Source organism: Pseudophryne corroboree, chromosome 9 (assembly GCF_028390025.1).
Source record: "Pseudophryne corroboree isolate aPseCor3 chromosome 9, aPseCor3.hap2, whole genome shotgun sequence".
In the NCBI taxonomy this organism is placed as follows: domain Eukaryota; kingdom Metazoa; phylum Chordata; class Amphibia; order Anura; family Myobatrachidae; genus Pseudophryne; species Pseudophryne corroboree.
This window is the reverse complement of record NC_086452.1, coordinates 74314631-74329496: the sequence shown is the minus strand read 5'-3', so window position 1 is coordinate 74329496 and position 14866 is coordinate 74314631. Positions and strand designations below refer to the sequence as shown.

Here is a 14866-nt window from a genome sequence, read left to right as displayed (position 1 = left end):
GTGGGGGAGAGGCGGGTGTGGGGGGGACCGCAGGTGGGGGAGAGGTGGGGAGCCGCATGTGGTGGAGGGGAAGGTGTGGAGGTGTGGTGCATTGGGGAGGGGTCTGGAGGCGCCGCAGGTACTGTACCTGCCAAAAGGGAGTTGGAGGGTATGCAGTGACAGGGTCAGAACAGGGGTGACGGGGCCAGGATAAGGGTGATGGGGCCAGGATAAGGGTGATAGGGCCAGGATGAGGGTGACAGGGCAAGGCCAGGGGTTACAGGGACATGACAGAACATAGGGCACGGGAGAGATTGGTATAAGGGACAAAACAGTGGTGACAGACAGATGTGTCTTACCGGAGTCACTGCTGCTGGCTGCTGCTGTTCCACTCCAACCTGTTGGGATCTGCTGCTGCTGGAGACTTGGCATGGCTGACTCTCTCAGGCTGGAGTCCTGCTTCCTCTGCCCACCCGCATCCCTCCCCCCACTCCTCAGTCACACACTGCGGACCTCGCGCGGCTGCCAGGCACTGTGGTAAGGGGAGACTGGGAGTGACTGGTTAGCCCCCAGGAGACGCTGTGGCTGGAGGGAGGAGGGGGTCATAGCATGCACGCGGCTGCCGGGCACTGTGGTAAGGGGAGACTGGGAGTGACTGGTTAGCCCCCAGGAGACACTGCGGCTGAAGGGAGGAGGGGGTTGGAGCCTGCAAGCAGCGCGGGCTTCTGCAGCGCTGCCTGCCGGCTAAAGTGTGAGAAGGAGCTGGGCGCACCTCACTGCGGGCAGTACGGAACCTGCACAGCGGCAGGTGCCCCACAAAACTGCAGCTAAGAAGCGTGGAGTGTGCCAGAAAGTGACGCTCCTCCGCGCCAGAGAGTCCCTGCTGAGTATGCTGATGTGGGGGGTCAAGCACACAGTAAGCCGGTGACCGTCTGTCTGTACGGCATACCCCCTCACACACCCCCATACCTCCCAACTGTCCCGATTTTCACGGGACAATCCCATTTTTTGGGGTCTGTCCCGCTGTCCCACCCGCGGGCCACAGTGTCCCGTGTTGGGGGGGGGGGGCAGTTGGGAGGTTCCTGTGCTCGCTGTTCTGCTTAGCAGAGCAGCAGTGAATAGACGCTGTGCGCATGCGCACAGCATCTAGTTAGTGGAGACAGGAGGAGAGGGGGCATGCCAGCAGCTCACAGAGAACGCTGAGCATGCCCCCTCACGGACGAAAATGGGGGCGTGGCTCGCGATCACGGGTCCTCCCGCGAAGCCACACCCCTTTTCTGTTGGCCACGCACCCTTTTCGCTGGAAACGTGTGTCCCTCCTTCTGCCTAAAGAAAGTTGGGAGGTATGCCCCTGTCTGTGCCATGCCCATACCATCTGCTTCTGTTCCTAGTCTCCTATAGATTTGCCCAAATCTGTGACTCATTTGACTAACTCCGCCCAGCATTGTGACTCCACCCAGCGTTAGCAAATGAGGCACAAAGTCACAGATCTGGGCTAATATATAGGAGATAGTACACAGTAAAAATATATGCATCTCTACCCCTGTCCTTATCTGTCCCTACCAACCCCCCCATCTGCCCCTACCATTCACCTCTGTCACTAACCCCTGTCTCCCCAGTCCCTATATGCCTTACCTTGCCCTTGGTGGCTGACCCTTGACAAAGGAGAAATCCAAAACGGGCCGTGAGGACGGCCAGACGCAGCCTAATCTGTTGAAAACAAAGGTCCTCCCGGCTTGTCAATAAGGCTCAAACACCAGCCAAGTTGGCTCTGTGGCCCCATTTTTTGTGTCCCTTATTCCTGGGGCCCCCCTGAACCTTGGGACCCTGTACAGGTGTCCCCTTTGGATGTTAATAGAATAACACCAAACCAGTGTTAAATGCAGCTGCCTACTGCATATACTGCGTGGCCAAATCATAAATGACGTAATTCAGACATATCAGGTCCGCCCTGCACCACAGCTGATGCCAGTATATTATACAGGTATATCAGTACATCTGGCTGTATGTATAGGGGCATACCCAATCTAGTGGCAGATTCACACACTGTAATTTCCCTTGATCACCATAGATCCAAAATCCACTGATATTGTCTATACACACGGTGAGATTTTGGCTCTGTGCACTTTTTGCTATGGTCACTGTACAGTTCACTAGATTGTATACCTTAGTGTCAAAACTGACCTGCCTGCACAGTCTATTTGTACTTGCGATGCCAACTCCGAGGAAGCGCACGTCAGCATCACAATCTATATACAGATGATTACTATCGATATGGACTATATAGTCCATAGCGGTTGTTCAAATCACACCATGTGTATGAGGCATATGGCACCGTGTGTATGCGGCATATGGCACCGTGTGTATGCAGCATATGGCACCGAGTGTATGCGGCATATGGCACCGAGTGTATGCGGCATATGGCACCGAGTGTATGCGGCATATGGCACCGTGTGTATGCGGCATATAGCACTGTGTCATACTTACCGACTTTTTGGCTGCTCTCTCCGGGAGAGAGCAGCCAGGTCGGCTTGGCAGGGGGGCGGGCTGCGATGTGCGTGCAGAGGGGGGCGGGCCGCAGGCGGACTGGGGGTGTGGTGGAGGTGGGCCGGAGGCGTGACCACGGGAATCGTGCCGTGTAAGCCCCGCCCCTACTGTGTAATGCCGCTATTACCGGCATTATACAGCAGGGGGCGTGGCTATGATGACACGATTCAACAAGAATCGCGTCATCGCCTGCCCGGACCGCCCACTTTACTCGCTAAGTGTGCGGCTGGGCAGGGGGGGACCCCCGAAATCGGGAGACTTGCCGGCTATTCCGTGGGGCCGGGAGGGTCACCCGATTTTCGGGAGCCTCACAGCCATTCCGGGAGAGTAGGCAAGTCTGCACCGTGTGTATGCGGCATATAGCACCGAGTGTATGCGGCATATAGCTGACCCACTTACAGCTTGATAAATCAGCCGCAGCAGCTGTTGAATATGACATCACAAGTGGGCATACGTTTTCAAACTGGTTTGCTGGCCAACATAGCGTATATGCATACACCTTAGCAATCAATAGATCAGTCGGCAAATCAGGCCGACACAGCCACAGAGTGATGAACCACATTATAGTGCTAATCTTGTCTCTGCCTCATAGCAGTCCCTTTCATTCCAAACACTACAGCCCATATGGACCAGAGTGTGAGACTAAGGGCCCAGATTTCACCCATTTAGCAGAAGATTTAAATCTGCATTTTCTTTACAATGCAAAAACTGGTTGGTGTCGGCACCTTGCCAATCTCACACTCTATTACCTCTGGACCTATAGCTAAGCCTTATAGCAAAAAGAAGAAAGAAGACTGAAGCTGATTGGCTGATTGGTTGATACATTATTTCTCTCCCAGCGGTGCAGGGGGTTACCTGATAGGTTGAGGTGGAGTAAACCTGAAAATCTCCCAGGGAGCGGTTGTAAGAACTGGACGGAGTTAGCAGATAGGTCCATGGACTGGAGGTCTGGAGGGACTGCATGTGGGATGTGAGTCCTTTCTGGCTGCAGTCTGCTCTGCCCTGTACAAACAACATCGAGAGTTAGTATGTTTGTAAATCTATAGGGGAGATTTATCAAAGCTTGGAGAGATATAAAGTGGAGAGAGATAATGTATCAACCAATCAGCTCCTGTCATTCTTCAAACACAGCCTGAGGCTGATTGTCTGGTACTTTATCTCTCTCCACTTTATCTCTCCCCAAGTTTTGCTACATTTTCCACCACTTTATCGCCATCCATTCATCTCCCAATGGCAAGGAATTATGTACGCCGCTTTCAGCTGGGATCATTTACGCACAAAGGACCTGATTCAAACACAGGCCGTAACCTGACAGTTGGGAGCTGGTTGGTTGGTACTTTATCTCTCTCCACTTTATCACGCTCCAAGGGTTAGTACATATCCCGCAAAGAACCAACCAATCAGCCCCCAAAGTACCAACATGGCAGTTAGGAGCTGGTTGGCATGTACTTTATCTCCAATGTATCTCTCTCCAAGCTTTGATACATCTCTCTCTAAGGGGGATGTTTAATAAACATAATTATCTCATAAAAGCTGGAAAATGGGGATTGAATAAGTTTGTTTTAAACAATAGAGATAAGGGCTCTATTCAGGAAAAATCTCAATATTGTCCCATCATTATCAGGCAATATCGACACAGTAAAAAAAAAATCTCACAGCTATTCAGCCGTAAACTTCAAAGGAACAGCGGTTGCCGCAACACGCTGTTCCTGCAAAGTTCTAGAAGGCTTTGTTCTGGGAAATCTAAAAAGAAAACCTTATATTTTTTGTTCTGCGCAGGATCAGTTTTACATTTTATATATAAACCACATACATATAAATGTATACAGACTAATATAAAGCCTAAATACACATTTTAATCAACTTAGAAGCTTTTGGGAGGCTGGAGCTGGTCTTACAGGATGCTGCAGGGACTGATGGGAAAATTCTCTCTGTTCCTGCATTTTTTATCAGATTTATGGAGTTTCTTTACATAGCGCCATTCTGAAATATCATGAAATTGTGGTGCTGAATAGCGTAAAACATTAAACCACAATAGAGATCAATAGAATGACCCCTACTGTGCGATATTCAGCGAGATGGGAATGAATGAAGGAGATAATTGCATTATATTCTCTGTTAATCCTTTTGCTGCATAGCAAACACTCGTTTCCGCACTTTTATCATGAAAATAAACTTCCTGAACAGAGTCCAAATATCTCTTCTCAGTGGCGGCTGCAGCACCGTCCAAAATTCAAATAGAAGATCCGCCCCAACTGCCACCTGAACCGCTGCCACACATCGCTGCCCGGGACTCACTGGCAGTTGGTGTTTCCCCCCTATGTGAATTTTGGACTGTGCTGCAGCCAACACTGAGAAGAAATATTTATCTGTTTGTGTTAAACAAACTTATCTCCATCTCCAGGAAATATAAATGTCACATTTTCCAGCATTTATGAGATAATTATGTCTATTAAACATCCCCCAAATCTTAAGTGTCCTCCGTTGTCCTATAGAAATGTCAGGAGGTTTGGTTTATATGTAAAATTAAAATAAAACGGTCACAAAATATAACATTTCGGTAATGCGGGTGTAATAGCGGCTCTTCAGCGGGCTCTTGGTCACTATTAGGGAGGTGTTACCCTTGTATTGTAGTTTATTTTTTGAACAAATATCATTTAATGCACAAATCATGGAGAAACGTATTAGAGAGCGATGTGATGGAAGCACAGTTACACCCTTTAGATGCCATGGCCTGGCCACTGTGACTAGTGAATTGTGATGTCATAATACATCATACAGTACTTACTACTGCTCCCATGCTGCAACAGGCCATTGCCTCCCTGATCTGTCAAGCGACAACATCCTACTTGGTAAGTGAGATTTCCTTGGCTTTAGATTTATAGTACAACTATGCAGAAACGAATAGCAGTATAATAATTATCAGAATAAACCTGTATAATTCAATAATAAATAGCATCAACAAAGTATCTGACATGCGATGCTGCACTGCAGGTGGGGCAGATGTCAGATAAGAGTTTATTAAACATCACCCCAAATCTTAAGTGTCCCCCGATGTTCTATAGAAATGTCACAAGAGGGTATATTTAATAAAAGTCGATTTTGTTTGGTTTTGTTCGATTTTAGATCGATGTTAAATAGATTTTAATCGATGTTGGGCCTCCAGGGTTAAAACACACATTTACTAGCAGATAATATTTTATATTAATTTTGAAATGTTAGTAAATGTGTGTTTAAAACCTGGAAGCCCAACATCGATTAAAATTGATTTAACATCGATCTAAAATCGAACAAAACCAAACAAAATCGACCTTCAGTAAATATACCCCAAGGTTTGGTTTATATGTAAAATTAAAATAAAAACTGTCACAAAGTATAACATTTCGGTAATGCGGGTGTAATAGCGGCTCTTCAGCAGTCTATTGGTCACTATTAAGGCGGCTTTACCCTCGTATTATAGTTTATATTTTGAACCAGTATCATTTAACGCACAAATCATGGAGAAACGTATTAGAGAGTGATGTCATAGAAACACATTTACACCCTTTACATGCCATTACCTGGCCACTGTGATGTCATAATTCATCAATGCATTGTGATGTCGTAATTCATCCTGCTTACAACTGCTCTCAGGCTGCCTCTCTGAGCAGCTAAGAGGCCAGACCTATCTTGTCAGTGACATTTCCTTGGCTTTATATTTATAGTACATCTATGCACAAATGAATAACAGTATAATAATTATCAGAATAATACTGTAGCAGCAACAAAGTATATGTCAGGCACATCCGATGCTGCACTGCAGGTGGGGCAGATGTAAGATAAGCGTTAGATGTGAGAGGGGCGTGTCCAAACTCAAATCTAAATTACAGTGTAATAAAGCTGTCCAGCATTTCTGGGCTACATGCAAAAGCAGCCAGTATTTACCCTGCAGGTAAAAAAAATCTAGTGTACTTGCCCGCTTACATGGCAGCATGGTCTGTCCAGGTGCAGTTACTGGATCTTTGCTTAAAGCTGGGTACACACTGACAGATTTTTTTTATGTTGGCCCGTCAATCGACCAATTTTTTGGGACATTGTAGGCACTAATATCTGAGCTACACACTAACAGATTTCCTTTTAAATTTACCACATCACACCACATTTGCATATGTCCGCCCGCAAGGAGGATGACATAGTGACAGGAAAACATAGGAAATATGGGCAGATTATTGAGAATGCACACACACTGCTCCATATCAGGAGATTGTGGCCGAGATTTTTGGTTTGGGGCAACAGATTGCAAAATTGATCGCTCGTGTGTATGTGGGAGAGATTTTCCAGAATTATCGGCGAAATGCTGAAACGCTCTTTCGTACACACTATAAAAAATATTTGCCTGAGAACCTGCTTATTGGTAAATCGGCCCAATAATTGTATAGTGTGTACCTAGCTTGTCTGTCACCTCAGAATCAGGCCCATAATACAACGTAAGCACATTAGACAATTACATACAGGTTCTCAAATTACCACCTAGATAATAATCGCACATCGCCTGTCCTTGTTACTGTGTTACATTTCTCCACCAGATTTATTAGTATGTATATATTATATATATATATATATATTACACAGATTACTCATTTTTTTATATTTGCTCTCAACAGCTCCAAGAATGTCATCTCTGATAGATTTCATCTTTGAATGCGCAATGCGCGCAGACGATGGACTGACCAGTAAGTAACGTAGATAAAGCTGTAAAATGATGTGAACTCTCTTGTTGATTACAATTAATACACCTTTGGGGAATCATGCAGTCAGGATACTGAATACAAGGGCAGAACTACCATAGGCTATGGGGGTGCAGCTCACACCTTAGCGGGACCTATCTTCCCTATTATAGTTCCTGTGCTGTATAGATTATGCATCATTTGGTTGTACATAAGGGATCTTATAAACAGCTGCTATGGGGCCTACACATATCTAGTGACGCCCCTGACTCATAGTATATGGTGGTTGCTCCCAAAAGCTCTGCACCTAATCAAACGCCCCGTCTAGAAACTGATATATATGTATTAAACTATGCATGTATGTGCCCAGCAGCTGCAGGTACATGTAACACTAATCACTTTACATAGTCATGTCAGTTCCTAATCATGCACTTGGGAGTAATAAGTAATGTGTTCAGCCATGGGGCCCACACCGGCCATAAGTTGTGCAGCCATGATCAGTGTAGCAGTGGGAGAGTATCTGCATTGGGAGATCGGTCAGTTACAGCCATGGAGCCCCACACCGGCCATAAGTTGTGCAGCCATGATCAGTGTAGCAGTGGGAGAGTATCTGCATTGGGAGATCGGTCAGTTACAGTCATGGAACCCCACACCGGCCATAAGTTGTGCAGCCATGATCAGTGTAGCAGTGGGAGAGTATCTGCATTGGGAGATGGGTCAGTTACAGCCATGGAGCCCACACCAGCCATAAGTTGTGCAGCCATGATCAGTGTAGCAGTGGGAGAGTATCTGCATTGGGAGATCAGTCAGTTACAGCCATGGGGCCCCACACCGGCCATAAGTTGTGCAGCCATGATCAGTGTAGCAGTGGGAGAGTATCTGCATTGGGATATCGGTCAGTTACAGCCATGGAGCCCCACACCGGCCATAAGTTGTGCAGCCATGATCAGTGTAGCAGTGGGAGAGTATCTGCATTGGGAGATGGGTCAGTTACAGCCATGGGGTCCCACACCGGCCATAAGTTGTGCAGCCATGATCAGTGTAGCAGTGGGGGAGTATCTGCATTGGGAGATCGGTCAGTTACAGCCATGGAGCCCCACACCGGCCATAAGATGTGCAGCCATGATCAGTGTAGCAGTGGGAGAGTATCTGCATTGGGAGATGGGTCAGTCAGAGCCTTGTATAACGCACTTGTGCTCAGGCGTTGTGTGTCTTATACTGATGCCAGCACTTATATTACAGTTACAGAGATCTCCACATAGCTGTTATATGCTAAACACTGTTTCCCACTAAGGGGCAGAATAGCCGGCTGTAACATTTTGTTTACCGCGCACTGAATTAATGCACATATTGCCGGGAAATGTCACTTAGCTCGTCTGTGGAGCTCACACTTAACTCACAATTCCATGGTAAATAGATTTTTTTGTATCATTTTTGCCAATTTCTAAAATGTGTTGAAAACCCCTGTAACTCCCACCTGCTAGCCTAAAAACACTGGTCCCATCAATACAACACCCCATATACCTGTCCAGCATCAGTTATCCCATTATACTTGCAGAATATCTTCCCACAAATGACACCATGATTGGACAAATGAAGCTAATTAAAAACTTCAAAGTGCCTAATCATTCATTACTGGGAGTGCCCCAGGGGTCCTGACCCAAGTCCTGATATTTTTATCTTAAAATAGAAATTTCCCAAACTTTGCACCTGCTCAGGGGCTATGAAGAAAAGGGCACCTTAAATCCTATGAAGAGTAAACGTGGGTAAATGTGCGCATCTCATTAGTTAGCAAAAACAATTGTGCCCACCCATTGTAAGTTGTATTCAGCGGCTATTAGAAACATTGTACAAGTCACATTACCCATCAATGAGCAGCTGCAGAATCCAAGACACTGACTGTTGTTTTACATTTTCTTTACAGCAATTGAAAGAAACGTACTAAGATTTGTGGATGTATTGGAGACAATAAGGGTGAGTGAATAAAACATCTATACGTCAGTCTAGGGAATGTGAGGGAGACTGAGCCATATGGCTCAGGTATACAGCAGTTGGGCAGTACGGATGGCGTAGTGGTTAGCATTACTGCCTCACAGCACTGACGTCGTGGGTCAGTACCCACCATGGCCCTGAGTTTATATATTCTCCCCGTGCTTGTGTGGGTTTCCTCCGGGTACTCCAGTTTCCTCCTACAATCTGGTAAATTGGCTCCCATCAATAGTAACCCTAGTGTGTGCGTATACATGTATTTAGGGCAGGCTAGATGGGCCAAGTGGTTCTAATCATCTGTCAAAATTCTCTATGTGGGACCGAGGTAATCTGCAGCTGGGAATAAAGCTGAGTACACACCTATACAATCGTCGCCCCATTCTCCCGATATCAGGTGAACAGCCGTTGATTGTATAGGTGTGTATGTAGGATGTAGGAGTGTTATATGATAAATGGCTTATAACGCTCCTGCAACGGCCAGGACTGGGAGGTCACATCTTATGTGCTGCACATGCGACCTCCCAGTCGCCAGAGAGGAGATGCTACCCCCCCTTCCCCCGCCTCACAGGAGGTCATAAGGGTCACACAGAGCTTGGCTGATTGGGAGCGTTTTACCTGATTAGCCGGGGATTGCGCAGGTGTGTACCCATCTTTAGCGGCCACTGTATCTAATATACTAGTGTATATAATGACAATAGTGTTTGGATTCCCGTTACATCAGCCACCACTGACACCCCCACCTCTGCTTACCCTAGTCTGCTTATGGCTATCTGTAACCTTTATGGCCATCTTGTTATCTTCTGAATGATATTGAATAAACCTGTAACATTTGTACCCCTTTTCCACTAGCTCAAATAACACGGTTAAAAGCACGGGGGCGCGCATTTACTCGTGTTTTTTGTTAGTGAAAAAGGGTCAACCCAGATTAAGTGATCCGGGAATCCTACCCGGGTAGCTTACCGGGTTGAACACGAGTTCAACCTGGTAAGCTGTGCAGTGTAAACAGAAGCCGTGTCGATGCGACATGGCTCCCGTTCATAGTCTATGGAAGGGCGGCGCTGGGAGATCATCGTAGTGGGAAAGGGGGCTGAGCACGGGTTGCTGCCGGGTAGTACCCGTGTCAGGCTCCCGGCTGCGACCCATGCTTAGGAGGTGGAAAAGGGGTATTAGTAACTAGCTTGTATTGGTGGTTACTCTCTATAATCCTCCTAAAATGTATTGTATTTTCTTCCCTGTACCACAGAGATCTCGTAACCCACCAAAGCAGAAAAGAACATCAAATAAGTAAGTGACTTTCAAAGCTGCCAGTAAAACTACTGTCCACTCACTCATCCTTTCCCATCTCAACTTCTGCAACCATCTCCTTCCAGGCCTCCCTCACTCATATCTTGCTTCCCTTCAATCCATACTTAACGCTGCAACAAGACTTGTCTCGCCGATCCATATCTGCCTCCCCCACCTAACACTGGCTCTCCTTCACTTACAGAATACTGCTCCATCTCTCACCCTCACATACAAGGTCCCCTCCAACTGCACTGCTCGTCTCCCTATATCTCTAACCTCATCCTCATACATACTCCCTCCCGCCTTTTCCCAGCTATGGTAACCACAGCGTTTTCCCATTCTCTTTCCCTCATAATGTTCATATCTATGGCTGTCTACACTGTTTGCATTGTGTACATGAGTCCCTGTACCTTTGTCACTTACAAGGTTTTTCTTCTCTTTACAGGAACAAGATGAGACATCACCAGGGAGATTAGAGTGGGTGTGGCCGCGCTGGTGTGGGTGATAACATCAACTGCTGCCTAATCCTAGTCAGTGGGGGGGTGCTGTATACTGAGGTCCATGGTGAGGTCAGCTGTGATGACGCGGTAATCCTCTAGGAGAGGCCGGCAGACTGGAGGAAGTGTAGGTACTTACCCTAGGTGTAGCTGTGGGGAGTAACCTAGAAAACCAGGTAATTCCCCACAGCTACACCCAGGGTAAGTACCTACACTTCCTCCAGTCTGCCACACTTATGCCATCTCCTATTAACCCAACAGAGGATTACCACGTGATCACAGCTGACCTCACCATGGACCTCAGACACCAAATTCACCTTATACCCCCCACTGACTCGCATGGATAATAACATCTAAGGCAGCAGTTCTACCCACACCAGCACATACAGGTCACACCCATGGGGGGGATTTACCACCAAACCCCCCCCCCCACCTTCCAACCCAGAGCATTAAAAAAATAAAAAAAACAACTGCTCTTTAAATCAATGAGTACTGTAAGTCTTTTGTTGAAATGTATTTTGCACATTCAGAGAGTATATACAGACTTCAGGTATATAATGTTATCTTGGTGTGCTGTAGCCGGTTGTTGGGATGAAAGTGGAAATGACTGGTTAGGCATCAGCTTAGAGCAGGTGTGTGTAAGAGGGGAGAGGGGAAGAATTTGTGCGAACATTGGAAATGTGAAATTAGAAGTATTGTAGTGTCTTTCGTTACTATTTCTCATTGAGATAACATATATACAGTGCATCCAGAAAGTATTAACAGCACTTCACTTTTTCTACATTTTGTTATGTTACAGCATTATTCCAAAATGGAATAAATTCATTTTTTCCCTCAAAATTCTACACACAATACCCCATAATGACAACGTGAAAAGTTTTTTTTGAGATTTTTGCAAATTTATTAAAAATAAAAAAATAGGATTTTAAATACCTACCGGTGAATCATTTTCTCATAGTCTATAAGGGATTTTGGGGACAGATTAGTACGATGGGGTATAGACAGGTCCAAAGGAGCCAGTGCACTTTCAATTTCTTCAACTGGGTGTGCTAGCTCCTCCCCTCTATGCCTCCTCCTACAGGTCAGTTATAGGTAAAACAGTGCCCGAAAGAGAATGACATACTTGAGAGAAGGAACATAGCAACAAAAAGTGTGGTGAGATTTACACACCAGCACACCAACATATAACCTAGCCAGAAATGCAAGGCAACATTAACAGCAACAGCTGAACAGGAAACACAGAACAGAGAACCTGCAGAAAGTCACCGCACAGAGGTGGGCACCCAATATCCCTTATAGACTGCGACAAAAGGATTTACCGGTAGGTATTTAAAAACCTATTTTCTCTAGCATCCATAAGGGATATTGGGGACAGATTAGTACGATGGGAATGCCCCAAAGCTTCCAGAATGGGTGGGAATGTGCGGAAACATTTGCAGCACCGCCTTCCCAAACTGGGTATCCTCTTTGGCCAGGGTATCAAACTTGTAGAACTTCACAAAGGTGTTCTTCCCCGACCAGGTAGCAGCTCGGCATAGCTGTAGGGACGAGAATCCATGGGCAACCACCCAGGAAGAGCCCACCGATCTGGTAGAGTGGGCCTTCAGAGACTGTGGAACAGGTAAGGCTGCCGACGCATAGGCCTGTTGGATAGTAAGCCTAATCCAATGACCAATGGACTGTTTGAAGCAGGGCAACCCTTTTTCCGCGCCTCATACAGCATGAACAAGGAATCTGTCTTTCTGATCCGAGCCATCCTCTTGACATAGACTTTCAAGGCTCGCACTGCATGCAGTGCCTCCGGGGGAGCAGAAGTGTCAGAACTGGATGGAATCACAATAGGTTGATTCATGTGAAACGCGTAGACCACCTTCGGCAGGAACTGCTGTCTAGTCCTGAGTCTGTTCTCATAAAAGACCAAGTCCGGACTTTTGCACGACAAGGCCCCCAATTCTGAGACACGCCTGGCAGAAGCCAGGGCCAGTAACATCACCGTTTTCTATGTGAGGTACTTATCTTCTACCGTCGACAGAGGTTCAAACCAGGAGGACTGTACAAAGCGTAACACTACATCCAGATCCTAAGGTGCCGTATGAACGAATGGAGGTTGTATGTGAAGCACCCCTTGCAAGAAGGTCTGAACTTCCAGCAAGAGAGCCAACTTCTACTGGAAGAAGATGGAAAGAGCTGAAATCTGGACCTTAATGGATCCCAGACGTGAGCCTTTATCCACTCCAGCCTGCAGGAAACGTAGGAACCTTCCCAAGTGGAATTCCGCAGAGGGATATGTGCGTTCCTCATACCAGGAGACATATCTCTGCCAGATATGATGATAGTGTTTTGACGTCACAGGTTTTCTGGCTTGCACCATAGTGGCAATTACCTTTTTGGAAAGCCCTTTGCGAGCTAGAATGTTCCGCTCAACTTCCTTGCCATCAAATGAAGCCACTGTAAGTCCGGGTAGATGAACGGTCCTTGTTGAAGAAGATCCCTTCTTAGTGGTAGAGGCCAAGGGTCCTCTATGGACATGTCCAGAAGAGCCACGTACCATGCTCTTCGGGGCCAATCCGGGGCAATCAAGATTGCCTCTCTGCCTGATCCACTTGAGCACCCTTAAGATCAATGAAATCGGAGGAAACAGATAGACCAGCTGGTAAGGCCAAGGCGATGTCAGCGCATCGACTGTGCTCGCCTGAGGGTCCCTGGTTCGTGAGGAATAGCAGCAAAGCTTCTTGTTGAGGCGAGAGGCCATCAAGTTGAGCTGTGGGCACCCCCACCTGTCGATGATCTGTTGAAACACCTGAGGGTGTAGTCCCCACTCCCCTGGGTGAAGGTCGTGGCGACTTAGAAAGTCCGCTTCCCAGTTGTCCACTCCCAGAATAAAGATCGCGGACAGTGCTCTTGCATTTCTTTCTGCCCAGAGGAGTAGTCTTGACACTTCTTGCATGAAGGCCCTGCTTTTTGTCCCTCCTTGTCGATTGATGTATGCCACAGCCGAGGTATGGAATTAAGTTGACCCCCTGGACCCTGAGCTGAAACACCATTTCCGCCATCACCTTCGTGAACACCCTCGGAGCTGTAGACAAGACGAAGGGTAATGCCTGAAACTGGTAGTGATCGTTCAGTAGGGTGAACCGCAGATAGGCCTGATGAGGAGGCCAAATTGGGATATGGAGGTAAGCATCCTTGATATCCAGGGACACTAGGAATTCTTGTTGTTCCAGGCCTGCGATCACTGCTCTCAAAGATTCCATCTTGAATTTGAAAACCTTCAGGTAAGGCTTCAAGGACTTTAGATTCAGAATGGGTCTCACAGACCCGTCTGGTTTTAGTACTACGAACAGACAGGAGTAGTAACCTTGTCCTCGTTGTCGTAGGGGTACTGGAACAATGACTGGGACTGGACCAACTTGTTGATGACCAGTAGCAGCGTACCTCACATATTTTCCAATGCTGGTACGCTTGATTTGAAAAATCATTGGGGAGGAGCAACGTCGAACTACAGCTTGTAACCCTGAGAGATAAGGTCCCTTACCCAAGCATCTTGGTAGGAACAATCCCAGATGTGGCTGTAGTGACGTAACCGAGCTACCACCATGAGATCCCCTCGGGGTGGGTTGGCACAGTCATGCTGAAGTCTTTGCGGAAGCAGAACTGGTGCTCTGATCCTGACACCCGGCAATGGCTGGTATCTTAGGCTTACCTCTGGTGCCCCTAGCTGCGTTGGAGGCCCCTCTGGCCCTAGATCGAAATCTAGAGGACCGAAAGGACTGAGTAGACGGTCCCTGGGAGATACGTCTAGCAGGCAGAGCTCCCGAAGGGAGAAACGTGGATTTCCCAGCAGTAGCTTTGGAGATCCATGTA

General features: G+C 47.0%; 2 long non-coding RNA genes across 3 annotated transcripts in view; one reads left to right on the top strand and one right to left on the bottom strand.

Annotated features, from left to right (window-relative positions):
* Positions 1 to 14866, bottom strand: part of LOC134957544 (uncharacterized) — a 221689-nt gene that overhangs the window by 91729 nt on the left and 115094 nt on the right. For both annotated transcript variants that reach the window (XR_010186654.1, XR_010186656.1), the window contains exon 2: positions 3382 to 3528. This is a non-coding gene — a long non-coding RNA (uncharacterized LOC134957544). The remainder of the gene's footprint in view (positions 1 to 3381; positions 3529 to 14866) is intronic.
* LOC134956694 (uncharacterized) lies at positions 5325 to 11121 on the top strand. The gene is made up of 5 exons (XR_010186098.1): positions 5325 to 5378; positions 7170 to 7238; positions 9157 to 9206; positions 10465 to 10505; positions 10951 to 11121. It is a non-coding gene; the product is annotated as an uncharacterized LOC134956694 (long non-coding RNA).